At 40.4% G+C, this 26265-nt stretch overlaps 1 protein-coding gene across 1 annotated transcript in view; it reads left to right on the plus strand.

The window, feature by feature from the left end:
* The window catches only part of ZNF280D (zinc finger protein 280D), a 185383-nt gene extending 173419 nt beyond the window's left edge, over positions 1–11964 (plus strand). The window contains exons 24-25 of the transcript XR_011568657.1: positions 2740–2876; positions 3945–11964. The gene's annotated coding sequence lies outside the window, so the exon portion shown is untranslated. The remainder of the gene's footprint in view (positions 1–2739; positions 2877–3944) is intronic.
* Positions 11965–26265: the final 14301 nt, after the last annotated feature.

Here is a 26265-nt window from a genome sequence, read left to right on the forward strand (position 1 = left end):
ACATTCTTACAGTTAGGTCTTTAATCCATTTTGAGTTTATTTTTGTGTGTGGTGTTAGGGAGTATGCTAATTTTTTCTTTTACATGTGGCTGTCCAGTTTTCCTAGCATCACTTACTGAAGAGGCTGTCTTTTCTCCATTGTCATAGATTAGTTGACCATAGGTGCATGGGAAAATAGATTATTTGTAATTGATTCCTTTTAATGTTGAAACTCAACATACCAAAAAGATAGAACTAGAGCTGTTATGGCTGCCACTGCGATAGGGAGGAATTTTCTCCCAAAGAGAACACTGAATCATCTCCTTACCCTCCACCTTGGTGGCTGCTGCTGCTGCTGGAGAATCAAGTAAAAACAAAACAGAATGTTTATTAGAAATAAGTGAGGCCACATGATACAATATTAATAAGCAATCCAGTGATGAAATTAAGAAAACGTTTCCATTCACAGTAGTATACACAAGAATAAAATACTTACAAATAATGTTAATAAAAGGACAAGACCTATCCACTGAGAACTGTAGTCATTATTGAGAGAAACTAAAGGCCTAAATAAATGGAGATATACACTAAGTTAATAAATTGGAAGAGTTAATATTGTTCAGGTGGCAGTATTTCCCAAATCAGCCAATAGAGTAAATAAAATTCCTATCAAAATCTCAGTAGGTTGAGAAATAGATCCTAGAATTTTTTATGAAAATGAAAAACACCTAGAATAGCACTCGTCCTTAATAAAATCAAAACTATCAACAACCATATTGAAAAGAACAAAACTGGAGGACTTATCCTATTTGATCTCAAAACCTACTACAAAGTTTAAGTAATTATTATGTGTTGGCTTAAAGATAAACATACAAATCAATGTGAAGAACAGTGATTTCAGAAACAAATGCACATATTATGTTCAGTCAAGGCCTTCCCTGGTGGCTCAGAGGTAAAGAACTTGCCTGCAATGCAGGAAACCCAGGTTCGATCCCTGGGTGGGGAAGATCCCCTGGAGTAGGAAATGGCCACCCACTCCAGTATTCTTGCAAGGAGAATCCCATCGACAGAGAAGCCTGGTGGGCTACAGTTCATGAGGTTGAAAAGAGTCAGAAACGATTTAGCAACTAAACCACCACCACCAAGTATATTCATAAGTTAAGACTTAAAATAGTTAAACTAATATAATTTGCTACTACATTAGTCACTGATGAATATGAGCCAGTTTGGGAATAAATGCTATGAAAACAAACACTATGAATAGCAAGAGTGGAACCTTTTGTTCAGTGCTTTGTAATATCAGAATTTACATTTTATAAACCTGCATTGATATTGTACCTTTAACAAATTAAAAGCATTTTTTAGGTCAATTAACCTTAATCTAGTTTGATTATTAATGAGATTATGTTAGTCAAGCAACTACTATGTGTACATTATCATATTACTTGAAGAACCCTCTTGTAATCATTGTGACAAGAAGTGAGCTTGCAATAAAGATAGTTGAACATAAGGCAGGACATTTTCAGCTTTTTAAAGATATTTAAAAACAAATTTGTATGGAGATTTTGTAGCATAGATATAGATGTGTCAATATATACAAAAGATAAAACAGTTGGCAGTGGTTAGGTATGGTTTATGGGATTATATGGTATCATTTTCTCTTTTTGTTTATTTGCATTTTTTGAATTTTTGACAATAAAAAATTTTAAACAGGAGAAAAACTAACATGTTAAGTTTAAATATTGTTTTTCTCCCAAACTGACTATTAATTGAAAGGCAGCTAGTTGAAGGAGGAAGTAATAGTTGTAATAGAACATGAATACATACTCTGAACTGGTTTTACTTTTGTAAAGGAAGATGAGAAACAACTTCCAGAGTCAAGAGCGCTCTTTAGCTGTAAACATGCCTTTGACTGTAGTCAACTCTATTACCCCTGTGAAGGATGGGGATTTTCCACAAGAACCTAAGATTAAAATGGGGAATGGAAGTGACTGTGATGAACTAAGATGTATTTTTAGGATACCTGACAGTCCAGAGAAGAGCTGACAAAATAACCCAGTGGAGATGTAGGAATACCCTGTAAAGTACAGCCTTAAAATCTGAGGCAGGAGTGTTTGCTTAGGCAGAGCTGACAGGAAAGGCACTTGGAATAGGCTCCTAGGGGACGCTCCAGATCAGAGAAGTGCAGTCTGGACTCAGAACCTGGAGTCTTTTCCTGTGAGGAGAACCCAGGGAAGACTGGCCGAGCTGGGAGCAAAGGCAGCTTCCAGCATGGCTGGTGCAGAAGCTAAGACCCTGCTCTGAGATTTGGAGGGTTAGAAGGAAAGGAATGTGGGTGAAATAGGGAGATTAGTAATCCCATAGGTTGAGCCGAGAAGAGCACTCTCTGGACAGAAAAAAAAAAAAGGCACCATCACTAGGGAAAAGCCAAAAAAAAAAGTTCCCAGTTTTACATCAAAGCACTGTGAAATTGCCTCATTGTAAGTTTAAATTGCTTGTCTCAACTGTGTAACTATATGGAGAACATACCTCCATCTGTTCCCCTGGAACAGGAAGTTGTATCTGTAGACTGACACACAGTGCACCCTGATGGGAAAAGAAGCCCTGGTGGAGACCAGAGGGTCAGAAAAGGAAGCATACTAACATCAATGGAGAAAATGCTGCTTCACAAAATTTGGCTACAAGTGTTAAGCATGCAAGCTTGTCTTTAAATTTTCACAAGGACCTTGTGGAGTCAATCTTATTGTCCCTGTTTTACAGACATGAAGAGAAAGGAGTTTGATCATTTGTGGCCTGTTTGACCAGTCAGCTTCACTCTGCTCTGAGCCCAGGCCCGTATTTCTCATTTCACCACACCCATAAGTGCTTTCTGACTTGGAAATGGAGATTAAATTTAGGTGAGTCAAGACAGATAATTCAACTGGGAAGAATCATCTGTTTGGCATCATTATTATTGGATGGTGTGATAGTTTCAGCATATTGCCTAATTTCCCAAAGATTCCCAAGAAGCACTTTGCTACAAGCTATTATGTATTGATATAAAGTTAAGTTATAAGGATATATTGTACAACAAAGCCAATACTTTATGATAAGTATAAATGGAGTATGCTGCTGCTAAGTCACTTCAGTCGTGTCTGACTCTGTGTGACCCCATAGACGGCAGCCCACCAGGCTCCCCCGTCCCTGGGATTCTCCAGGCAAGAACACTGGAGTGGGTTGCCATTTCCTTCTCCAATGCATGAAAGTGAAAAGTGAAAGTGAAGTTGCTCAGTCGTGTCCGACTCTTAGCGACCCCATGGACTGCAGCCCACCAGGCTCTTCCGTCCATGGGATTTTCCAGGCGAGAGTACTGGAGTGGAGTATAGCCTCTAAAAATTGTGAATCACTGTATTGTACACCTGTAACTTATATAATATTTTACATCAAGTATACTTCAATAAAAAAATCTCAAAAAGAGATACCCCTCTCAAGACCCCCAAAAAACAGAAACATTCCATTCTTCCAATGAAAAATATTTGAGGTATTTTTAAAATGCAGCATCATTTTATTGTGGTGCTAATGGAATTAGATACACTCAGCTATATAAACAGGGCACACCATGTCCAACTGGCCTGAGAGGGTGAGGATAACAAATATTATTCAAAGCAATTTAGAGATGTGCAAAGATAACTCCCAGAGAGGAAGCCATTAGCAGGTTTATACCATGTCTAGATTTTTCTTTTCTATTTTTGTATTATAGCATAGCTGTTGATAATCAAGAAAGATTACTTGTTTCCAGGGTGAAGGAAAAAAAGCAGCCAATTACACTGAATCAGAAGTATCATTTGGTGGGGAATAATAACTGATATGCATAATGAGTGACTTAATTGAAGTTCCAACAAAGAATTTTAATGAGGACATTTTTACTCATTCATTCGCTCATCATTTGTTCATTCATTATTCTTTTTTTTTCCTTCCAATGCCAGGCCCTGAGAAGTGTCAGAGACAAGATAATGAGTCAGGCACATTCCTTCCCTCAGAGAACTTGCAGTCTAGTGAGGGCAATTGATATGCAGTGCTACTACCTCGAGGTGATGGGCTTTGCAAGGACAGGATAAGCAAAGGGCTGTACAAGCCAGAAGAAAAGAGGCCTCTAATGCACCTACCACCGTGTGACTGTTAAAGCGACCCAGGGGCCAGAGACCAGTCCTGATCCCTACCATAGCTGCCAATGTAGCAGCTGCAGAGCTGCAGTTACACTGTGATAGCAACAGCCAGAGAACAAGGTGAAGCCAGGACTGGCAACCTCAGTGTTGTGGTTAACAGGTGTTAAAGCAAGTACAAAGAAAATGTAACAGCAAGCCACAACTGGGTTTTGAAAGGTAAGCACTCTATTAAATGCATAAAGAAATAACACAAGCAGGCAATGATGGTATTTCACAGAAGTTTAAATCCATCTTCAATTACCAGGATCCCAAAACTTTCCCTATGGTTTTTCTAAGCCTTGACACTTATTTTGGCTACAGCTCTGATTTCGGAAGGATGGAAGTGTTCAGGGTTAAATGTTTGGAAGTAAAAGATGAATCTTTGAAAGAAAAAGGCTGGAATTGTGATTAGAGCATCATTTGGAACTTTCTTACCTGCTAATTCCACACACTGTTTTCTTCATTTTTTAAAAATTGCAGTGCTCCATTCATCCACTAAATACACGAGTGTGTGCTAAGTTGTTTCAGTCATGTCCAACTATTTGCAACGCTATGGACTGTAACCCACCAGGCACCTCTACCAATGGGATTCTTCAGGCAATAATACTGGAATGGGTTGCTGTGCTGTCCTCCAGGGGATCTTCCTGATCCAGGGATGGAACCCTTGTCTCTTATGTCTCCTGCATTGGCAGGCAGATTCTTTACCACTAATGCCACCTGGAAGCCCCAAGAAGTGCCTGCTGCTGCTAAATCGCTTCAGTCATATACGACTCTTAGCGACCCCATGGACTGCAGCCTACCAGGCTCCTCTGTCCGTGGGATTTTCCAGGCAAGAATACTGGAGTGGGGTGCCATTGCCTTCTCCCATCAAGTGCCTCAGATCAGATCAGATCAGTTACTCAGTCGTGTCCGACTCTGCAACCCCATGAATCGCAGCACGCCAGGCCTCCCTGTCCATCACCAACTCCCGGAGTTCACTGAGACTCACGTCCATCGAGTCAGTGATGCCATCCAGCCATCTCATCCTTTGTCGTCCCCTTCTCCTCCCGCCCCCAATCCCTCCCAGCATCAGAGTCTTTTCCAATGAGTCAACTCTTCACATGAGGTGGCCAAAGTACTGGAGTTTCAGCTTTAGCATCATTCCTTCCAAAGAAATCCCAGGGCTGATCTCCTTTAGAATGGACTGGTTGGATCTCCTTGCAGTCCAAGGGACTCTCAAGAGCCTTCTCCAACACCACAGGTCAAAAGCATCAATTCTTTGGTGTTCAGCCTTCTTCACAGTCCAACTCTCACATCCATACATGACCACTGGAAAAACCATAGCCTTGACTAGACGGACCTTTGTTGGCAAAGTAACGTCTCTGCTTTTGAACATGCTATCTAGGTTGGTCATAACTTTCCTTCCAAGGAGTAAGCATCTTTTAATTTCATGGCTGCAGTCACCATCTGCAGTGATTTTGGGGCCCAGAAAAATAAAGTCTGACACTGTTTCCACTGTTTCCCCATCTATTTCCCATGAAGTGATGGGACCGGATGCCATGATCTTAGTTTTCTGAATGTTGAGCTTTAAGCCAACTTTTTCACTCTCCACTTTCACTTTCATCAATAGGCTTTTTAGTTCCTCTTCACTTTCTGCCATAAGGGTGGTGTCATCTGCATATCTGAGGTTATTGATATTTCTCCCGGCAATCTTGATTCCAGTTTGTGTTTCTTCCAGTCCAGCGTTTCTCATGATGTACTCTGCATAGAAGTTAAATAAACAAGGTGACAATATACAGCCTTGACGAACTCCTTTTCCTATTTGGAACCAGTCTGTTGTTCCATGTCCAGTTCTAACTGTTGCTTCCTGACCTGTATACAAATTTCTCAAGAGACAGATCAGGTGGTCTGGTATTCCCATCTCCTTCAGAATTTTCCACAGTTTATTGTGATCCACACAGTCAAAGGCTTTGGCATAGTCAATAAAGCAGAAATAGATGTTTTTCTGGAACTCTCTTGCTTTTTCCATGATCCAGCGGATGTTGGCAATTTGATCTCTGGTTCCTCTGCCTTTTCTAAAACCAGCTTGAACATCAGGAAGTTCACAGTTCACATATTGCTGAAGCCTGACTTGGAGAATCAAGTGCCTACTGTGAGCTAAATAAACCTTGAGGATACATAGGTGAGCAAGTGCCATCATTGCTCTCTGAGAGTTCCATCTTGATGAGGGGGAATTGCTCAAACAAGATAATACATTCCCATACAAGATAATAAATGGATGGGACATACCCTGGATAATAAATGGGTGGGACATACCCTGGAAACACAGTGGAGGGACTGACTGATCTACTCAAGAAAGATATCACAGAAGACAATACCTTTGAGCTTCATTCCAAAAGATAGGCAAGAGTTTTTAAATAGAAGATGGCAAAGAGCTGTCTGAAAAGCCTCAGCCAAGATATGAAGGCATGAATTTGCATGAAATGTTAACAAAGGTGACCAGTTCTAGGTAAGAATTAGAGTGACAGGAGATGAGCTGGAAACGTAAGTTGAGATTCTTCTACAGAAAAGGGGGGGAAAGTAATTGCTTAAAAGTTTTAGTGGGTTCTTTCTGCAGAGAGAGAGGGAATTGCTTCTAGTAGACCTTGGTTTCCCAGGTGGGCGAGTGGGAAAGAATCTGCCTGCCAACGCAGGAGGCACAGGTTCTATCCCTGGGTCAGGAAGATCCCCTGGAGAAGGAAATGGCAACCCACTCCAATATTCTTGCCTAGAGCATCCCATGGACAGAGGATTCTGGAGGGCTAGAGTCCATAGGGTCACAAAGAGTCAGTCACGACTGAAGAGACTTAGCACACTCGCATGACTTTAGCTTGGCATCTGCCTGTTGTCTACTAGCCCAGTCATTTTCAGACAAAATTTTGAAGCAGGCAGAGCGCACATAGAATGTCCCTCTCCGCCTTGCTTCTGCTTCCCCTCGTTCATTCCTTCCTTCCTCATTCCTACCCTCTGTCTCCAGACTCCTTTCTAGCTTCTTTTACTCTGGGGATCTAGTCTGCAGCTAAAGACTCCCTTCCTCCTGGCTTTGCTCCAGGCTCAAACCAATTTGATAAACATTATTTTAAAAGAAAGACACAGTAGCTTCACTGTGTCACTTCTCAATACAATATATTAATAGCTGACTCTCAGCAGAATTAATCTTTGTTGTATATACATTTTTGGATCTGGTCAGTGCATGCACACGTGTTTGTGGATGTGTTTGTGAAGATTTGGGGAAGGAGTAAGCAGGTGCCTTTTGGGCTACCAAGGTCATCACCTGGATTCTCATTTCAGTGAAAGTAAGGAGCTGGCCACACCTAGCCACCTATTGGCTGGTGTAGTTATTGCCCTATCACCCATAATCCAGTGGTGAACAGTGGTGTTGATTTACCTTCAAGGTACAAGGTCCCCATGTTTAAAATATTTATAATCAGCACTTGCTAAAGATGTACAAATTACTTATACTAGCAGAACAACCATCACCACCACAAGAGTTCCTTCATAAAGTCCCACTGTATCTTGATGAATCTGTAGGCTTCCTGCTTTAAGGATACTTGGTGTTTGATGAGATGCTTTGAACAAATTAAAGAGAGAAAACATAAATAGATAAAACTATAAATTATATGATGGTTTTATTGTTAAAACTGATTGATGACCTATGAACAGAAGCATCACTGTCATAATCTATTAAACCAAAGATGGTTCCAGGATCTTCCTATTCTTTATTTTACACACAGCCCATTATAGTTGATATAGATTTCTAATATAGTCTCCATGTTCTAAGTGAGTGTTCTAGAAGGTATTGGGATGACGAGAGTGTTTAATATTACCAGTATGGCTAGAGGAATATGTTTATCAGTGCAAGCAAAAACCTGCACTGTGGCAGTTAAGGAAAAGCCATTTGCCTCGCAGTGTGTGTAGTCTAAGATTTTTACAGTCTCTGGTGGCAGCATTAGGAGGCAGAAGTAAGAGATGATACTAATAAGCTCTGATCTTGCAGATGCAGAATGCTGGGCCAAGAACTGACTATAAAAGGCTTTGCCAACTGGGGATCCAGGACTGGCACTTAAATTAAAATATGAGAGCTTCTCTTTCTCTCTTTTTGCATGACCTCTTTCTTCCCTATAAAGAAACAGAGGCCAATAGCATTCTCTTCCTAATTCTACTGAGGCTGTTTAGCTTCATGAACAAAGGGAGATGGAAGTTTTCTTTTAAACCAGTATCTTAAGCAGGTCAGCAGAGAACTCTTCTACATCTCTGGGGAAAGGTAGAAATAGTAATGTCCTCCCAGGGTCCTCGAGGGAACCATGTCACAAAGCAGGGGTGGGTGTATTGCACAGGTGGGACTTCAGGACAAGTATCACCATCTAGACTCTGGCTGAGAGGAAATATTTAAAATGCTCATTGCCAGAGGTGATGAGGCACCTCCATGCAGTCATGGGGAACAATTGTTGGAGGCTAGAGGAGTGGAGTCTGGAGAGTTTTGAGCATTCTCTCTTCTCCTGAGTTGAAGTCCTTCCCCTCTTTGACAGTTGCTGTGTACAAAGCAGGTTAGCCCATCGCTTTGGGGAAAGGAAAATCCAAACTGAGGGACCACAGAAGCATTATCCATCTGCAACTTGAGCAGGGCTTTTGCATATTAGTACAGAGCTCAATGATCAGCAAGAGGGTTGTTTGTGTTTGGCTTATGTTTGCTGTGTTACAAAACTAAGGTGAAATCTGGCCTGCAATCCCCGAGGTCTAACTAATCCAGTAATGAACTGAGACAGCTTGATAGGCGATGTGTCTACCCAATTCCCAGACTGTTCTGTTCTGAGAAGATATTTTCTAAGTTGAAAATGGGATAATGTAATGCGCCCCACTCAAAAATGACAGATCTCGCTGTAAAATCATCTATGAATGAGTCGATCTGGTGATGCCTTAACTGTTCCTAAAATTATATTCAGGAGTCTTATTGTCAAGAAGACATGATAGGTTTATTAAATACCCTATAGAATAATGTACTTGAAGCGCCTGCCTTATGCAGTTTTTTTCTGTTTAATCTGAGCTGTATGTATGCTACTACAGCTTCAAAACATCTGGGCGCAGCAATTTTTTCTTTCCTGCACCTGCAAGGGTAAGAACACACACAAACAAAAAAGAAATTAAATCTTCCGCAGAGCTGGGGAGAAAAAGAACCCGACCAGCCGTGAAGCTCAAGGGAGCAGTGTGACAAGTGCTGAGCTGTAAACAAGCTTGAGAGGGATTAATTCTTATGACAAGTGCCAGTGGTGGCGTCTCACATGGACACAGCATATGCACACATTTCAGAGAGGAGCCACACAGGATTTAATGCAAATAGAAGAGAAGGGGAAAAAAAGAAAAAGAAAAAGCTCTCAGTGCATCAGCTTCTCCTCATCTGTAAACAGCCAAGCAAATCAGGATGAGCTAGTGTTGTAATTATCTTGATTTTTCAGAATTTTGCCACCCAGAAGAGATTTTTTAGAGTTTCCTCCCTGCTCTTTATAATTATAGCTGCTGTTTCAACCTCTGCCAAGGGTTGGTGGCTGCAAAGTAATATTCACCAGGTGGCTGCTTTGCAGCAGAGAAAATCACCAAATTTCCTTGGTTGATCTGGTTTTGTCACTTAGGATTCAAATAAAAACTTCAGAGGGCAGCCATTCATCATCTTGTGACAGCCACTTTCACTTGTACCTTCTTGACTCCGGCACCATGGGGCCCTCCTGCACTTGAGTAAATGACAGGACTAGGATACCAGGTAGCTGTGTTCCAATTTGCTTAGAATCACAGACACCTGTGTCAGGAGAGATTTGAAACCGAGTCTGAGCCCAGAAGCTAGACCCCTTCCAAATGTGAAATGCCATGTTTGCTGATCCCTATTCTCTTTGTGTGTTCAAGAACTAGAATGCAGAATGGGAAAGGGGAGGAGAGAGTGATTCTTGAAAACAGACAGGTGGGATGGGAGATCTTGCTTGTTGCTTACCTACGATCTGTCTCCTACATCAAGAGTGGGCAGACTAAGGTCCATAGGCTAAATCCAGCCTGCTGCCTGTGTTTATAAATAAAGTTTTATTGGAACACAGCCTCATCATGTGTTGCCTACAGCTGCTTTCATGCTGCAAGGGCAGAACTCAGCAGTGGCAACAGAAACCATCTGGCCCACAAAACCTAAAATATTTATACTGTATAGCCCTTTACAGAAAAGGTGTGAAAATCCCTGTCTTATACTATCAGAGCCCCATTTTGACTGTGACAGTCATGTGCCCTTAAAAAAAAAAAATCACTTTCCTGAAGCTAGGGGTGGACATGTGATCCTGTTCTGCCTAATGAGATGTAAGAAAAAGTGAACTGGGTGGAGGTGGGCTTTAGGAAAACTATTATTTTTCTAGATTGTAATGGGAAGGCTCCCTGAATCTCTTTCCCAATAGTCTTCTGCCTTTGTGGCATACATTAGCTATTCCCAGCAGTCAATAGTAGCTTTACATGATGGTGTGATTCTCTGACTTAGTGGGTAAATGTGGTGGAATTTAGGATGTGGAGAGAAGTGGGACAAGGTGGAATTCTCTCTAGTTCCATATTAGAAGATCTTTTTATTCCATCCATGAGGAGGTTAAAACCATTTCTTAATGACTCCCCCTAGCTCTTCCTGCAGGACTTCTCCTCTCCCTACTCTCTACCTTCTCTCTGCTGAGGTTCCCATGCTTGATATGCAGGGGATGGGCGTGAGATGAGACAGAGGAAAGTGGAAAGGGCGGAGGGTTCATGGGACACACAATGCAAATGTCCCTTACCCTTACTGCCTCCTAACCTCAATCAAACTACATCTATTAATGGACTTTACTCAAAAAGTGATCATCACAGTACAAAATAAGGCCATGCCAAAATGATAGCTTCAGTGGGGACGCCACCAAAACCATCCCATGGCTTTCTCTGCTTCCTTCCCTGGGTTTCAGTAGGACAGCAAAGATTCTGAAAGAAACCTTGAAATTTCTAATCTTTTCTCATAAAATCCAAACAGAATCCAAAGAGACAAAATGAGGTCAATATTTTAATGGAAGATAATACACCTGATACCTTCCTCTGTAGAGTCCTAAAAAGTCAATTATCTCATCTCGTGTAAGGCCCATGTTGGCTTTTAAGATACAAAGAAGGTAAAGTTCCGGAGTTGAATTCCTATTAATATTTACCAGTAGGAATTTTAAATGAAAAAAATCTTTAAAAGGATTCTAATGGTGTCATTTGCATAAATGTTTCTATCTGAGAGATATCATTCAGGAAAGCATCAAAAATACTTTTATTTTTGGTGTTAAGTTTCAACATGGTTTGGTAAATTGCCTATACTTGGTTTAACTTTTCATGGTTTTTTCTAAAAATTATCGTAGACTCTGGCATCCAGGCTTGTGAAGTTTTAAAGAAATATGATTGCATATATATGGAATTTAGAAGGATGGTAACAATAACCCTGTGTACAAGATAGCAAAAGAAACACTGATGTATAGAACAGTCTTATGGTCTCTGTGGGAGAGGGAGAGGGTGGGAAGATTTGGGAGAATGGCATTGAAACATGTATAATATCATGTATGAAACGAATTGCCAGTCCAGGTTCGATGCACGATACTGGATGCTTGGGGCTGGTGCACTGGGACGACCCAGAGGGATGGTATAGGGAGGGAGGAGGGAGGAGGGTTCAGGATGGGGAACACATGTATACCTGTGGTGGATTCATTTCGATATTTGGCAAAACTAATACAATATTGTAAAGTTTAAAAATAAAATAAAAATTAAATGTTATAATCTAAAAAAAAGAAAAGGAAATATGATTGAATCCATAAGGCACGTGGTACTTTAGAAATCTCATTTCCACAATTTAAAGCAATGATTCTCACCTCCTTCTTCTTTGGGGAGTGACATCAGATCCGCCAAACCCCTTCACCAGAAACGGCTCTAAAACACAACCATAGATATGGCTATCCCAGCCTTCTCAACATGCATCTCTGAAAATATAAATGGCCTGGCAATATTGCCAAGTTAAAACATAACAAAACACTCCAGAGTTTAAAGATTTGAGGTCATTATGACAAATGTAAACAGACTGTTTACTTGCAAAAAAATATCTAGGAACTTTGAAGAGCACTAGAATTTGCATCATTGTAGAAAGCAGAAATTTGCATCAGCCCCCAAAATTCCAGCCCCCTGGGGTACACACCCTCCATATATCTTCTCCCCTTGACTACAGGCAGAAACTGTGAATATGATGAGATATTAAATGTCAGGTTACTAATAAATAAGTTGCCTTTGTTTAATCAAGAGGGAGATTGTGTAGGTGGACCTGACAGATTGGAAGTGTAAGAGGACTTATGGGAGAGAACCTTGGAGCTAACCAGATGGTGTCACTGACTCAATGGACATGAATCTGAGCAAACTCTGGGAGACAGTGAAGGACAGGGAAACCTGGTGTGCTGCAGTCCTTGGGGTTGCAAAGAGTCAGACATGACTTAGCAACTGAACAACAACAGCAAGTAGCTAAATTTGAGGACATCCTCTACAAACTGAGAGCAACTCCTGGCCAATAGCCAGCAAGAAGCGGAGGCCTCATTCCCACAGCTGAAAGGAGATGAATCCTGCTAATAACTTGAATATGCTTAGAAGAGGCCTCCAATCTCTAGATGAGACCCCAGCACAGCCAATACCTTGATTTCAGCCCAGTGGAATCCTGAGCAAAAAATCTAGTTTACCCACACCTAGAAACGTAACCCATAGAAATAATACATTTGTGTTGACTGATTTCGCTTCCCTGAACTCTCACTCTTACAGACCCTGCCTCATGCATGCTGACCACTCAGGGCTCAACTACTCCTTCTGGAACCCTGACCCGAGGAGTCACTCCAAGTCTCTGCTGTGAGGTCTTCTCACCAGTTCCAAGGTATGCCCTCAAGGCCCTCAACTCAGAACTAGGGCACGTGGGAACAAAGGCTCTAGTTTCTTTCTGTTGTACCCCTTCCTGCATTGTACATGCCCCTCAGTTTACTTGGTGTTTCCTTAACCACCCTGTCTTAAAGCTTTGCCCCAAGAAGAGAGGAAAAAAATAAGAACTCCAGTATCCACTGTCTTTGATTTCCTTTTTCTTAGTATCCTCTTAAAAGTAGGAAGTCAAGAAACACCTGGAGTAACAGGCAAATTTGGCCTTGGAATACGGAATGAAGCAGGGCAAAGACAAATAGAGTTTTGCCAAGAAAATGCACTGGTCATAACAAACACCCTCTTCCAACAACACAAGAGAAGACTGAATACATGGACATCACCAGATGGTCAACACTGAAATCAGACTGATTATATTCTTTGCAGCCAAAGATGGAGAAGCTCTATACAGTCAGCAAAAACAAGACCAGGAGCTGACTGTGGCTCAGACCATGAACTCCTTATTGCCAAATTCAGACTTGAAGAAAGTAGGGAAAACCACTAGACCATTCAGGTATGACCTAAATCAAATCCCTTATGATTATACAGTGGAAGTGAGAAATAGATTTAAGGGCCTAGATCTGATAGATAGAGTGCCTAATGAACTATGGAATGAGGTTTGTGACATTGTACAGGAGACAGGGATCAAGACCATTCCCATGGAAAACAAATGTAAAAAAGCAAAATGGCTGTCTGGGGAGGCCTTACAAATAGCTGTGAAAAGAAGAGAAGTGAAAAGCAAAGGAGAAAAGGAAAGATATAAGCATCTGAATGCAGAGTTCCAAAGAATAGCAAGAAGAGATAAGAAAGCCTTCTTCAGCGATCAATGCAAAGAAATAGAGGAAAACAACAGAATGGGAAAGACTAGGGATCTCTTCAAGAAAATCAGACATACCAAAGGAACATTTCATGCAAAGATGAGCTTGATAAAGGACAGAAATGGTATGGACCTAACAGAAGCAGAAGATATTGAGAAGAGATGGCAAGAATACACAGAAGAACTGTACAAAAAAGATCTGCACGACCCAGATAATCATGATGGTGTGATCATTGACCTAGAGCCAGACATCCTGGAATGTGAAGTCAAGTGGGCCTTAGAAAACATCACTACGAACAAAGCTAGTGGAGGTGATGGAATTCCAGTTGAGCTATTCCAAGTCCTGAAAGATGATGCTGTGAAAGTGCTGCACTCAATATGCCAGCAAATTTGGAAAACTCAGCAGTGGCCACAGGACTGGAAAAGGTCAGTTTTCATTCCAATCCCAAAGAAAGGCAATGCCAAAGAATGCTAAAACTACTGCACAATTGCAGTCATCTCACATGCTAGTAAAGTAATGCTCAAAATTCTCCAAGCCAGGCTTCAGCAAAATGTGAACCGTGAACTTCCTGATGTTCAAGCTGGTTTTAGAAAAGGCAGAGGAACCAGAGATCAAATTGCCAACATCCGCTGGATCATGGAAAAAGCAAGAGAGTTCCAGAAAAGCATCTATTTCTGCTTTATTGACTATGCCAAAGCCTTTGACTGTGTGGATCACAATAAACTGTGGAAAATTCTGAAGGAGATGGAAATACCAGACCACCTGATCTGCCTCTTGAGAAATTTGTATGCAGGTCAGGAAGCAACAGTTAGAACTGGACATGGAACAACAGACTGGTTCCAAATAGGAAAAGGAGTTCGTCAAGGCTGTATATTGTCACCTTGTTTATTTAACTTCTATGCAGAGTACATCATGAGAAACGCTGGACTGGAAGAAACACAAGCTGGAATCAAGATTGCTGGGAGAAATATCAATAACCTCAGATATGTAGATGACACCACCCTTATGGCAGAAAGTGAAGAGGAACTAAAAAGCCTCTTGATGAAGGTGAAAGTGGAGAGTGAAAAAGCTGGCTTAAAACTCAACATTCAGAAAATGAAGATCATGGCATCTGGTCCCATCACTTCATGGCAAATAGATGGGGAAACAGTGGAAACAGTGTCAGATTTTATTTTTCTGGGCTCCAAAATCACTACAGATGGTGACTGCAGCCATGAAATTAAAAGATGCTTACTCCTTGGAAAGAAAGTTATGACCAACCTAGATAGCATATTCAAAAGCAGAGACATTACTTTTGCCAACAAAGGTTTGTCTAGTCAAGGCTATGGTTTTTCCAGTGGTCATGTATGGATGTGAGAGTTGTACTGTGAGGAAGGCTGAACGCCGAAGAATTGATGCTTTTGAACTGTGGTGTTGGAGAAGACTCTTGAGAGTCCCTTGGAGGGCAAGGAGATCCAACCAGTCCATTCTGAAGGAGATCAGCCCTGGGATTTCTTTGGAAGGAATGATGCTAAAGCTGAAACTCCAGTACTTTGGCCACCTCATGTGAAGAGTTGACTCATTGGAAAAGACTCTGATGCTGGGAGGGATTGGGGGCAGGAGGAGAAGGTGCCAACAGAGGATGAGATGGCTGGATGGCATCACTGACTCGATGGACATGAGTCTGGGTGAACTCCAGGAGTTAGTGATGGATAGGGAGGCCTGGCGTGCTGCGGTTCATGGGGTCGCAAAGAGTCGGACATGACTGAGCGACTGATCTGATCTGATCTTAGGGTGAGATTCGGAGAAGGCAATGGCACCCCGCTCCAGTACTCTTGCCTGGAAAATCCCATGGGTGGAGGAGCCTGGTAGACTGCAGTCCATGGGGTCGCTAGGAGTCGGACACGACTGAGCAACTTCACTTTCACTTTTCACTTTCATGCGCTGGAGAAGGAAATGGCAAGCTACTCCAGTGTTCTTGCCTGGAGAATCCCAGGGACGAGGGAGCCTGGTGGGCTGCCATCTCTGGGGTCCCACAGAGTTGGACACGACTGAAGCGACTTAGCAGCAGCAGCAGGGTGAGATGGGTCAGGTTTTTCTCCTGACCTATATTTTTCTTCTTGCGGGGCCATGCTGAGTCACTTCAGTCGTGTCTGACTCTTTGTGACCCCATGGACTGTAGCCTGCCAGGTTCCTTTTTCCATGGGACTTTTCAGTCAAGAATACTGAAGTGCATTGCCATTTCTTCCTCCAGGGGGTCTTTTTGACCCACAGATTGAACCTGCATCTCCTGCTTCACAGGTGAATTCTTCACCACTCAGCCACTGGGGAAGCCCATATTTTCACTCTTACCACAGAACAATGGTTTCCTGATATAGCTGCCTTAGTGGAAGGAGTATCTTCTCTGTAATATGAGTGAACTGTTTGGGTTCATTCATCCATACTTAGTTTTTAGTCTGATCAAGGGAAAAAAGGAATTTTGAGAATCTTATCTTGAGAAAATAATCTTTTTTGTAACATCTTTCTGCAAAATTATTTTTTAAATATTAAAAACTGAGTATTAACTCTTTCACTCTCTTGATATGCCTTTTGGAGCCATCACTATCAATAAACACACAATGCCTTTAGTAGAAATACAAGATTAGGGGGGATGTCTTGTATTCAGGAAAGCCAATAAGAAAAGCACATTAATGTTTTTTCCTAAATACTACTCCTGCTACATGGGCAAACTCTGGGAGATGGTGAGGGACAGGGAGATGTGGCATGCTTCAGTCCATGAAGTTGCAAAGAGTCAGACATGACTGAGTGAGTGAACAAAAACAACAGTCCCTATTATAAGGGAAAGCAGAAGCAGAATGAAGAGCTGTGGAAGAGTCACCAGAAAAGCAGCCTCGTACCTCAGTAGTTGTTTTATCTTTCTTTCAAATCGGTATGGATTATTCACCTTTCTTAGTATGGGGGCTCCAAATGACTCTGGGCCGTTTATTCTTCAATATACTTTCAGAAGCATTTCCTACCCAAAGATGTCAGAAACATATACTGGTGGCTCTGAGGCACTTTCTGAAAGAGAGGTATGGAATGGATACATGAACCTATGATTTGGAATCTTATGGAGCCATGTTCCCATCTCCACTTTGCCATCCAAGTGCCATGAAATCATGGAAGAGTGTTTTACAGTTTCTGAGTCTTATGTTTCTTATTTCTAAAATGAGCTTTGCAATATGTAATGAAAATACAACTGCCTAGAATAGGTCCTGATTATATAGTACATGTTCAATATGTGGACTTGGATAGCTAAAGCTATTATCAGAAGTCTAAATTGTCTTTAATTCAGTCATAGTGGTGGATAGTAACAACTCTGTTTTGTAAGCTTTGTGTTCTTGTAAAGCATTTTTTCATGAGTTGAATTGAACTTGGGTTGAATTGGACAGTGTCTACATAAATCTTTTACCTTTGACTATTTATTCACTCATTACAGATGACCTCCAGTGGAGGAAAGCACTGATAAGTTTGTTGGTACTGGATTTCAAGTACATTTTTTTTTTTACACATAACTGTCTTTTCTTTACAATATTTTTTTTTTGCCTTTTCATTTTAAAAATCATAATTCTTGGTTGGCAAAGAAAGCACCACCAGCGGAATGTAACACTTTAATTGGCCAAACTGACATTTAGATCCTGTAGTTCATTCAAGAAAGGAGTGGATTTCAGATGTGTGTGTGCTTAGCCATTCAGTCATGTCCAACTCTTCCCAACCCCAAGGACCATATCCCACCAGACATCCCTGTCCATGGGGATTCTCCAGACAAGAATACTGGAGTGGGTTGCCATGCCCTCCTCCAGGGTATCTTCCCAACCCAGGAATCGAACCCACTTCTCCTGCATTGCAGATGGATTCTTTACTGACTGAGCCACCAGGGAAGCCCTGGATTTCAGATATGTATGTGCAATTCAATAGCTGTGTTTAGTACTGTTTGTCTCTTTTGCAACAAACAGATGAGAAAAACCTGTCTCCACGACCCCTGTTTTTTAGCTTTGTGCGTAATACTTTCTGGGAAATGAATTGTTAAATGAGGTCAAATAATAAATAGGTACAGAACTGTTTAAAAGTCAATACCAATTGTTACATTTCCCATAACAACGTCACACCAGAAAATAATTAGATTCAGTAGCAAGCTCACTGATGCTGAGTCTTACTCCACTGATTCCTATTCTCCGTGGAGAGGCAGACTCAGTGTTATTGCCTGAAGATTGTTTTATGGATTTTAGTTTTTTAATTCCCATGAGAGCATTCAAATGGCCACAGCTGCTGGGCTTATCAAAGTGTAGCTGAAGACATCTGCACTGTGTTTCCTGCTGTTTTTTATATTCTCCATGCTTATTTAAATGTAATGTAACTGACCTTTAGTCCAATCAGTTTAACTCTACATTGAGAGTTTATTGTGGATAGTGGAAGTGGGGAGCAGAGTGAGTTTCATGCTGAAAATTCATGCAAGGAGGTTAAAAAAGACATCTTTGGGGAGACCCTTTGTCTATGAAAATGAGGAAGTAGGTCAAAAAAAAGAAAAAGCAAACCCACAAAGGTTGCCCAGGTGAGAACCCCATAATGAGAATGTTGTTGTTGTCCAGTCACCCAGTCGTGTCTTTGCAACCCAAAAGACTGCAGAACGCCAGGCCTCCCTGTCCCTCACTATCTTCTGAAGTTTGCCCAAGTTCATGTCCGTTGCATTAGTGATGCCATCCAGCCATCTCATCCTCTGATGCCCTCTTCTCCTTCTTCCCTCTATCTTTCCCAGCGTTGGGGAGAATGAGAATAGAACTATGAAAGATAAGAAATAAATTTGAGAAGTTATTAATATGTGCTTGGTCCACCCTATGCCTGTTTTCTTTCCTTTGACTGTTGACATTTTCTCTAGTGCTTTCCTGGCTGTCCATTTCTGGTCCAGGGACACTTTCCCTAACTTCCTGCTCCTTCTTACCATGTCCTTAATCCTCATTAGGATGTACATACTTCCTCTGCATCCCTGGTCCAGGTAACGGAATTGCTAATGGGATGGTCTGAAAATAGGCATAAATATATTGGTTTCTGCAAGGCACTGTCTTTGAAGTCTAGAGTGAAGGTTTGGGTAGCCTGGGACTCGTCTGACTCTAGTGGAGAGTCATGTCATTGTCCTACTTCAATCATGGAAGTAGGACAATCAGGGAGATCATTGTGGGCAGGAAGCTGCACTGAAAGATCAGAGCCCCTCAAGTTATATCTGCTTACTCTAACACACATAACAGAATATAAAATTGAAGTTTGATGAGGATAAAGTTGCAGGACTGAGGGAAAGTGGTAGGGTCGGAGGACCCAAAGGTGTCAGCAATCACAGCAGCATCCCACCATCGGAAAATTAGGAGATCAGAGATGCTAAGAAAGCATAGCTCCTCATTTGGTGCCTGCTGCTATTTATTTGTAGCATGCTGCTGCTAAGTCACTTCAGTTGTGTCTGACTCTGTGCGACCCCATAGATGGCAGCCCACCAGGCTCCCCCGTCCCTGGGATTCTCCGGGCAGGAACACTGGAGTGGGTTGCCATTTCCTTCTCCAATGCATGAAAGTGAAAAGTGAAAGGGAAGTCGCTCAGTCGTGTTCAACTCTTAGCGACCCCCTGGACTGCAGCCCACCAGGCTCCTCCGTCCATGGGATTTTCCAGGCAGGAACACTGGAGTGGGTTGCCATTTCCTTCTCCAATGCATGAAAGTGAAAAGTGAAAGGGAAGTCGCTCAGTCGTGTCTGACTCTTAGCAACCTCCTGGACTGCAGCCTACCAGGCTCCTCCATCCATGGGATTTTCCAGGCAAGAGTACTGGAGTGGGGTGCCATCGCCTTCTCCATTTGTAGCATAGTAGACGTGAAATTCCATGAAAAGAAGGAAGAGGAGCAGGGTTATTGACAAGATGGATCTTCCCTGCAATTTAGCTCCACAACTCTACCTCTCTCATTACTCCAGTCTCCATAACAGTACACATTGGTGTTTTTGCAACACTTCTTTAAAAGGGCCTCATTAGAAATCTCTGCAAATTCCCATCACAGAGTATGCATTCATTCATTCAATTATAGTTATAGGAAGCCTGTGTTTTTTAGGTGTGTTCCAAAATAAGACAGACTCTTTTCTCAAGGAGCTTGTAATCTAATCCAGGAAAGATACGTGAGCAAGTAATGGGACAATGCCATGCTGTGTCACAAGTGCCCAGTAGATATATGTGTGGTAGAAGAGCAGGTGAAGGAGGATAAAAGGCAAAGAAGGTGCTCACAGCAGAGGTCATGTTGAATGAATAGGAGTTTACCGGCTAGACAAGTTGGGGAAAGCATCCCAAGCAATGGAAGGAGCTGGTGTAAAGATACAGAGTATTGAAGTAATCTTGTGCCTCCTTAGGGGACAGATAGATTGAAGTTCAATGAGATAGAAGGGAACAGGGGGAAGATGATGAGAAGTTCTGAATGTATTGCTAAGGATCTTGGGTATTATTTTATAGGTGATGGACAAATTGAAGAATTCCTGACACCTTGGATGGTGAAGTAAGAGAGATTTGCCCCAGGACTCTGCACTGTCCCTTTCTACCTTTCTATGGACTTGTTTCCCCCCAGGTGACAAGAGCTGAGTTAGTCACACTCTGGTTCATGGCACTCTGTTGACATAGGTTTATGCACATCCCTTCATTTATTTCATTGTGTTATATTTTAATTTTATTTCATTTTCCCTCTTCAGCCATGATCCCCACAGCCATTCCATCCTCTTCACAGAGGCATCCACTCTGGTGGATTTGCCAGATGTCCTTAGATATTTATGTATCCTTGTAACTTATGCTGTGCCTTTTTGTATGTGTATTTTTCTTGTTGAATTTATTTATAAATTGTAAAAACAATTAACATTTTTTATTTTATCAATACATTGGAGTATAGTTGATTAACAATATTGTGTTTGTTTCAGGAGTACATCAAAATAATTCCATTATACATATGCAGCACAGCGTAGAACACATTCTTTTTCAAATTCTTTTCTCATTTAGATTATTACAGGGTATTGACCAGAGTTCCTTGTTTTTTTAGCTCACACAGACAGTATTGTGATGTAACTTGTTTTCATTCAGCACTATGTTTCATAATCTATCTTAAGGCTTTATGGGTACTTGAATTGTTACTTCCTGTGCCAGTGTGCTAAGTGCTCAGTCATGTCTGACTCTTTGTGACCCCATGGACTGTAGCCTGCCAGTTTTCTCTGTCCAAGGGATTTCCCACCCAAGAATTCTAGAGTGAGTGGCCAGTTCCTCCCCCAGGAGATCTTCCCAACCCAGGGACTGAACCCACGTCTCCTGCATTGGCAAGCAGAATCTTTACCACTGAGCCACCAGGAAAGCCTTATTACTCCCATCGAATTACAGAGTCAGAAAATACTATATGTTGGTGAGGATGAAGGGATGTGGTGCTCTCATGTATAATTACTTGGAGTGTGAACTGGTATAGCTGTCCTAGAGGGCAATCTGCCACACTGGTAAGCCAAAGATACATACAGCTCATACCTGCAATCCTAATGTTGATTCCATATCCCCAAATAATTCCTATCCAGATCCATAAGGGGACATATAGGAGGGTGCTTATTGCTGCATTGTTTGTTCTAGAGGACAGTGAATTTCTTGTTCAACTTTAGGGGAAGAGATCAGGAAATGTGAATAGATGTTGTGGGGAAAACTTATATTTTTAAAACAAATAAGTCATTTCATCCATTAACATGAAAAATCTCTACATTTATTTGGGGTCTTTTTTATACCCTTTAATACCCTTTATACCTTTTAGATTTTTCTCCATCAAGGCTTCTTATGCATGCCTTAGTATTTCATTCCTAGATATTATATAGCTGTTGTTGTTATTGTGAGGAAGGCTGTTTTTAAAATTACATTTTCTCTTCAATTGCTATTAGTGTAATGAAACCATTAGCTCTCTTATCATGACAGGTTGTTGCTTTTGACGGTTTTCCAAGTAGGGAATCATGCTATCAGGAAAAAATAATATTATTAAGTCTTTTCCCTCTCAAAACTTTTAGTTCTTGCTTTGCTCTTTTTTGTTACAGTGGCCAGGACTTCCAAAGTTATGCTGAACAAGAGTAGTGATAGCTGTTTTCTTTGTTACTGATTTTAAGATGGCTACATTTAAAGTTACTCTAGTAGGTATGAGGTTTACTCCAGGTAGCAACAAACAGACTTTACCAAGACCCAGACGTTCCCTTCTATTCCTAGTTATCTGAGAGTTCATATTTTTATATTACAAATAGACATTGACTTTTTTTCAAATGCTCTTTAGGCTTCTATGAGATAGTGGTTTTTTTTTTTCCTTTTTAGTTCATTAATGTGGTGATCTACAAGGAGAGATTTTCTGTTATAAAAGCATTTTTCATCCCTAAGATAAATCTTATTTCATTATAATATATTATTTTTAAAAACTCTGCCAGGTTCTGTTAGCTATTTTTTTTTTTTTTGATTTTACATCTATTTTCATATATGAAATGGGTATAATTTCCTTTTACTATCATCATTTTGTATTGGAATCCAAATTATACAGATTTCATAAAGTGAATTGCCTAGCGTCCTCTCTTTTTCTACATTCTGTAACAACCTACATATGATTGTTACACATTTCTAGAAAATTTGGTAGAATTTGAACAGTCTGTGGCTAGAAGATTTTTATTATTTTCATGAAAAGGTGAATTCTTATTTTTCCAATTTCACTAGTGGTTTTAGTCTATTCACATTTTAGACTTCATCTTACATCATTTTTTGGCATTTGTATATTTTCAGAGACATTTGTTCATTTTGTCCAGGTTTTCAAACATATTGGCTATGCATATCTGGGTGTACAATTTTAAATTTCTAATTTCTTTCTGTATTCTGTTTATTTGCAGTTTCTGGTTGTCACTTTTCCCCTTTAACATTCTTGCCTAAAGCTCTTCTGTTTTATCAATCTTATTAAAAAAATTCTGGTCTTCGTTTAGCTAAATTTTTCTTTTTTGGTGTTTCTGTTGTTCAGTGTTTTATTGATTTTCATCTTATATGTATTATTTCCTCCCTTTGTATATCTTAGGGCTATCTCTGTTGTTCATTTTCCAATTTCCTGATGTAAGCACTTAGCTCATTGGTTTTAAATCTTTCTTATTTTCTGATGGATATGTTTATTAAATCTATAAATTTCCTTCTAAGCAGTGATGTAGTGTGTCATACAAATTTTGACTGGTATATTTTTAATACCATTTAATTTTAAGTTTCCTATTTAAACAAAGGGTTTGGACACATATTTTTAGTTTCCAGACAAGTATATTTTAATATTTCTTTTCTTGTTACCTATTTCTTATTTTATACATATTTCAGGTAATACTATATCATCTGATTCTTTGGAATTTATTGTGACTTCTTCTGGGTCCTATTACATAGTTGGTTTGTGTAAATGTTTTGTATGTGATTGAAAATAAGTATATTCTCTCAAAAGGATAATACATAGATACACGATCAGTAGAAAGATCCAAGTTCTTAATTTTGTTCTTTGACTCTTTTTTATATTTGATTTTTTAAAATCTGAACAAAATTTGTCCATATGGACTTCAAATTTCCTAATCCAGGGTTGAATGAGTGTCAGTGAAATAAGATTGGGCATGAGCTGGGTGATGGAGGAGGGAATTTTTTTTTTCACCCTTTGTATCTAATTTGAGTGTACTATGCTAGCAATTTCCTGGAGGAGGTCATGGCAACCCACTCCAGTATTCTTCCCTGGAGAATCTCACAGCAGACGTGCCTGGAGGTCCATAGGGTCGCAAAGAGTTGGATTCAACTAAAGCAATTTAGCATGCATGCTTGCTGGTTATTTCTCATAGAGACACATATTTTATTTACAGTTGGTGTAAGAAGAGGGGAGAATAAAAGAACGAAATGAGTGAGATTTGGCTGAGTGCTTCCCCACAGTGGAAGGAAAATTTAAGAAAGTTGCTCCAGTTTGGACCCCGTGGATGGCTTATAACTTGGAGAAAGGTAATGTGTGTGTGTATGTTTGAGTGTGAGTATGTGTGAGTGTGTGTTTGTGTGTATGTATGTGTGCAGGTACCTTTCATGAATTGGAACATTTGGGGGGCTTTGGGACATCTTAGATGGAGAGAAAAAACAAAGTAGAGAGAACATTTTGCTATCACCTCCAAATTTCTCCTTCCTGAACAAAACAAGAAATCTCTGTGCTGTGATGGCAGAAATAGGTAATTATATTGGAACCATTTTTTTTTTTTTTTGGTAATTATTGCTTTGTATGAACAAATCTCAGAATTACCATAAATGTAGATGGGAGTTATACATTAATTCAGCCATTGGGTCTGAGACTAATATTTGTATATGCATGTGAGCTCCACTGGGGCTCTCAGAAGTATTTTGGGAAATAGACTTTGTAAAAGACTGGATAATCAAGCAGGAGAAAAGCTCATGGTCATTGGATTTGGGGCATTAAGTGTTAAAATGACTTAATTTGTACTCATAGGATGTGTGTCTTTGTGTGTGTGTGTATTATGAGATTATATGTTTTTTGAAAATATGTATAGCACGGATGTAACTTATTTTTCACAAGTAGCTTTGTTAACCTGCTTCATCCATTCAACCATATGTCATTGATAGGGTATAACAGCCAATAAAAATATTATTAGTAATACACAGTTGGAAAGAATTAATACATTTGAAAATTGGAGGTATTCACTACTGGCTTGTCTGATCAGGCCCAGTTTACTTAGCAAAGAAGTATCCAAACATTTAAGTATGCAAGTATATAAAGCCAAATGAGACATCATTTAATTCCTTTATTGTCTTACAGTGAAAGACAGCAAATGAGCAAGTTGATGGCTTTATGCCAGTTATTTTTACTACAATTTCTTTTATGCTAAGGTATAGCTGAAGGCAAGCCCTCAAATTCTAGCACGAACATGCAGCAGCAATAACATGAATATTTTAGGGGCTATAAGATTCTTTTCATGGGTTATTGTTGGAAATAAAAAATTTAAGTTGCAACTGCTTTGCCAAGTGTCATAAATGACTGGGACTAAATGTAAGAGTGTGTGTGGCCTCAATCCCAGACTCACTTTTAAAAGACCCAAGTACGAGGTGGCTCCGTTGCACAATGGATAGCGCATTGGACTTCTAAAAGACCCAAGTTCTAGGTGTTCAAGGCCCTCCACAGTGCCATCCTCTTTCTTCCTATCTTTCTCATCTTTTACCATTCACCATACTTAATGCAGTTCTGCATCTCCTTCCAGTCACATAGACTTACCTAACAGAACATGCATTTTCACATTCAAGGAATATGGCCTAAGGACCATCTTCAAATATCAAAGCCAACAACCTTGCAGGACAATGATGGCAACACCAAGAAACTCAGACAACTGAAGCTGACTAGCTGAGTCCCAGAGAACAAGGCTATTGTCACAACACCCAGCATGACAGCATGACCCCCTACATTTCCTCTGGTCCTCTACCAGACTGCACACTTTCCTTCCCATAGTCCTGCTGCAGATCGTGTCTATTGGTCGGAACAGTGACCACAGCAGGGACCACACAAAGATACCTTCCCTGTCCGAATGTGGGAACATCCTGTGCTTGTTGGGGGCGTCCATTCCCATTGAAAGGGAGACATGATTAATCTTGAGGAGAATTAGAGTATTTAACCTACTTGTTGAAGGGTGATTTTTCCCATTCTAGGGAAAAAAATAAATTACGGTATTTCAGTGTTTAAAGCACATCAAGAATTAATGAACATCATTCTTTTTTTTCTTACCAAAGGCACATCACTGCTTAAAACCACAAAGTGCTGACCTAGCCAGTGATTCCAGAACCCAGGGCCTCAGCATAGCATTTTAAAGACTCATCCTCATAATAAATTACTATTTTAATGATAGCCCTGGTAACACATGGTAAATGGAAAGCACTTTCTGTAGATTAAGCAACATAGCTCCCATTATTGGTTTAACTATACTTGAGACCTTAAAAAGATTTAAATAACTGTTAATTTGATGCAGTTTCTGCTGAATTATTTAAAAACACCTCCTTACTGCTTTAACTTTGAATCTGCATTAGAAAGTATAATGCCAATTAGGATTCCTCCACTGCCTCAAATGCTCTAAATATAAATACAAACTGAATCTACCCACAAATACAATTTCTCTCTTTACACTATGATCTTTCATCCTAAACTTAGGCAAAAAAAAGCCCAAAAATTTACAGGAGAGAGTCAGAAAATTAGGAAATAATTAAGGTAACAAAAATTAAGGCCTAATGGA

Source organism: Bos indicus, chromosome 10 (assembly GCF_029378745.1).
Source record: "Bos indicus isolate NIAB-ARS_2022 breed Sahiwal x Tharparkar chromosome 10, NIAB-ARS_B.indTharparkar_mat_pri_1.0, whole genome shotgun sequence".
NCBI lineage: Eukaryota > Metazoa > Chordata > Mammalia > Artiodactyla > Bovidae > Bos > Bos indicus.